This window comes from Lycium barbarum, chromosome 5 (assembly GCF_019175385.1).
Source record: "Lycium barbarum isolate Lr01 chromosome 5, ASM1917538v2, whole genome shotgun sequence".
Taxonomy (NCBI): Eukaryota; Viridiplantae; Streptophyta; class Magnoliopsida; order Solanales; family Solanaceae; genus Lycium; species Lycium barbarum.
Window position 1 is genome coordinate 88,027,411 of NC_083341.1, and position 4,057 is coordinate 88,031,467.

At 34.8% G+C, this 4,057-nt stretch overlaps 1 long non-coding RNA gene across 1 annotated transcript; it reads right to left on the minus strand.

Annotated features, from left to right (window-relative positions):
- Positions 1-837: 837 nt before the first annotated feature.
- LOC132641048 (uncharacterized) lies at positions 838-3,808 on the minus strand. The gene is made up of 2 exons (XR_009582642.1): positions 3,196-3,808; positions 838-1,060 (listed from the first exon to the last, which is right to left on the minus strand). It is a non-coding gene; the product is annotated as an uncharacterized LOC132641048 (long non-coding RNA).
- Between the last annotated feature and the right edge of the window lie 249 nt (positions 3,809-4,057).

Here is a 4,057-nt window from a genome sequence, read left to right on the forward strand (position 1 = left end):
GCTTCATGTGTGATTTGTGCTTATTTGCTTAAACTAGTTTAAAATCTTATATATCATGTCATGGTATATCATTTGAAATATTTTTGCAAAAATCCCTTTATTTGAGGAAGTTTACTTCCCTAAAAAAAAGACATGTAAGGTTTGAAATGGTCATTTCATTTCCGGGCCAAAACACACTCAAGATTTCTCTTGAGTTTAATTTGGTCCAAATGTTATGCCCCTTTATCCTCATAAGTTTTTATGTATAAAAAAAAAGTCCCAAGTGTATGTCCATGTAAAAATGCCATATGATTTATACAACTTCATAAAAGTACTCCTTTTAATCACAAGTCATTTTTCCATTTTTCGGTTATATTGAAGGTCAACCATACCCTTTTTGAATCCTTTCCTCAAACTAACGTTTAAAAGAAATTCACTTTGCTTCATTTCAATTAGAATGGGCTTGGCCCAAAGGATTTAGAAAAAAAAAAGGTCATTTGGGTCCCCTTTAAACTATTTTGAAATTCTTCTCTACAAGTCTTGCTTTAGAAACCAGAATTTTTCCCTTAACTCTTTTGAAATTTCTAAAAGAAAATTAAGAAAGTTGGACCTCTCATAAATGCTCACTATTTTTCAAAATTTTCCCAGGTTCAAGACAAATCAATTTCTTCTAACAAAACACGTACTCCACCGTTTTTTTTGTTTCAATTTTACAAGAAAGAGATCGGAATTCATTTTTTAGCCACACTTTTGCTGAAACATTGTCACTTATCTTTTATTGGGTCCAGATTTGAAATATTAGCCGGGTTCCTATCCATTCTAAACGATACATGTATCGTTTTGCCTAATTCAACTAAGTTATAAGCCATCGGGTTTCAATATTTACAAGCATTCATAATAACATCATTTACAAGATAATGCATTTAGATAAAAAGAATAAGGAAGGCTAGTGGGCCTACCGAGCCCACTAGTTGACCATATTCACCCATGGTTCGGCCTTCAATGTTGGATTTAGACTCGACAAAGAAGAGTGTTGCCTTTGGCCCAATGACATAGTAGTCGTGGTTTCGACCCGAATGGCCTATGCGAGTGAGATCATGCAAGGAAAGGAGAGGGAAGAAAGAACAATGCGGTTAGAGAGCATCTAGGCTTAACAAACTATTTAAACAAGAATGAATTGTCACATAACATTTACACATAATCTCAGATACATATAAACATAAATCAACTATAGCATAGTATATCCATGGAAACGAACACAGTGAAGGCCAAATAAGTACAAAACGGAACAAACCCAAACAGCTCGGAAGGAGAAAAACAGTAGGCCCAAACACCAAATCGTATGCGAAGTATGGCATAAAAGGCTCAAATCAGTTTTTTCAATGATGGACTCAAAGGACAGGCCCACACCAATTAACACCAGACTTAATCAGCAGTCAATACTATGTATACCACTAGTATACATGATATACACTCCATCCATACCACAGTATACACGAGATATATATCTTGTATACTTAGCATATACCATACCATCACAATATCAAACAAGAGGAAGGAGAGAGGAGGGGAGAAATCGCAAGCAAAACTCAATCAGATATACATAGATATACAGGGACATACTTGATATATATACTCAAAACATATACTTATTCTAAAGAGAACACCTCACTGAATCAAGAGGGAAGAGGAGTAGCCCATGATCAAACCAAACATGTACTGACACCAATAAGACAAATAATCTTTAGCTAAGGATGAAGGACCAATGACAGTAGACAAGGGCACTTAGCATGTTCATATTTGCTCACTTGATCATTATGGAACAATATAAGCTTAGCTTTGACTCACTCGGGGAAAAATAATCAACTCAAGGGAAGAAGTCATTTGCTCTGTTTGGTGATCAATTTAGACACTTAAGCTTACTATATACAGGAATTGATCATTGTTTAAACTAGATAGAGATGAGTATTTGCAAACACTTAACTAACCCAGTATATTAGAGTCAATTAGTCCATTCAAGATCATATCGACACTATGAGCATTTCAACCGACTAAGGCTTAGGCCAACCAATCAGCTACTACATATGCTTGACCAAGATGAATGTCAAACTAAAAAAAACTTGTGCCCACCCTTTATACACTATGTTGGGCTATAAACAAGTTACTTTATATACACCTTACATCAGACCAAGAAAGGCATATTGATTCAAGTTTAATAGTAAGCTAAACTGATTCCTACATTTGCACAATCCAAGACTGATCAACTCATTAAAGCCAGCACAAGCTTATTGAACAGGATAAAACCAAGTCCTATGTTGAGAATTTAAACTAAGACAAAAATGACAAGTTCGTGAGATGCATAACCACTATTGGATCATCCTTTACAACAACTAATAGACACCTGATAATGCTTAAGCTATTCTGGACAAACACACAACATTTAACAGAGACAAGACTATATTGGATAAGTATATAAGTAGGAAGACACATGCTAATGTAGATGACAGACTCATGACTTACTGATCAACACGCTCATATGCCTAGCTTTCATGAAGGCCAAACTTACTCTAAACAAGAACACATTAGAAACATGGTGAGGCTAATAATTGTCACTAGACTACACTGATCTAGCAGATTAATCATGCATACACATTGAGCATTTCAAGCACATGATAACACTTGTTAGACTGAGCTTAAATAATCAACTAGACAATAACAAAGGTCATATTGAAAAGTACTAGCACATGGACTACTCAGATAAATGACAAGTTAGACTTGATGTACTCAATTCAAACATACTTGCAATAATGTACACTCATTTAGTTCAAACAAGTTCAGGATCTGAATAGCACGGGAATATTCAAAACCAAACTTGGTTTCAAAACAAGGCATATGCTAACAGTATTAAGCTAGCTAAGGAACATATAGAAGCATAAGTATCTAACCATATTCTGAATTACATGAATAACCATTGATAAACTAACTAAGCATGCTTGAACTAAACAACCTAGGAAGGCTAACACATTAAAGAATAAGCTGACCTACTAATACCAACAAACAAAAAAAAAACTAAACAAACAAACACACAATTACATACTGGATATACAAAATACATAAGCAAATAAATAAACAAAAACTATAGCTAAAACTAAAACAAAACTGAAACTAAAACAATGAACAAACAAAAAAATAAACAAAAAAAGGATGGAATTTTACCTTTTGTTGTGGTATCCTTGCCGATAATAGAGCTTGAGAACCTTCTAACTCCTCCACACCTCACAGCCACACGAACCACAAAGAAATCAAAAAAAAATAAGAAACCAAAACCAAATTTTAAACTAATAAGGGTTTCGGGCAAACCAAAGCCCTATGTATGCTCACAAAACTCAGTTTAAAACCTCAATGGGTTTTCGCTGAATCTTGCAAGTATTTTCGTGTGTGTAATGAGGAATTGGGGGTTCTTTATATAGAACCCCAAAAACCCAACAGGTAGGGTTGTACCTATGTGGGAATAGTGGAATTGGGGGAAATGCTTCTTGAATTCCCTCTAATTGTGTAACTAACCAATAAAAAAAACATTTGAAATCACAACCAGACAAAATCCATTAAAGAAAATGCAGAAAAGCAAAGAGAGAGAGGGGAAACCTCACCTTTGAGGTTGTTCAATGGTGGTGTAGATGAGAGAGGGCAAGAGCATTAATTGCCCTTGCCCAAAACGGATTGGCAACTCTGAAAAGTAAGACGTACAATGTTTTCATGCCATTATTGGCAAAGATGACAGAGAGAGTACAAAGGTGGCGTTAAGGTTTTTAAACCCTCTTTCAACATAACAACACATATGTGTTGTATATGTCAGGGACATTTGGTTTAAATGTATAAAGAATAGAAATTGGGCCGGGTCGGTTAAAGGAAATGAATGGGCTACGGCCCAATTTGAATTGAATCAATCAATTAAAACAGAAAAATGGCTAAACTGTGCAAATGTGGTCACAATTTTAAAAAAAGTGAAATTAAACAAGTTATTTCAATTAGGGTCATCTGGAAAACAACTGGTCGTTTCAATTATATCCTAATTAAA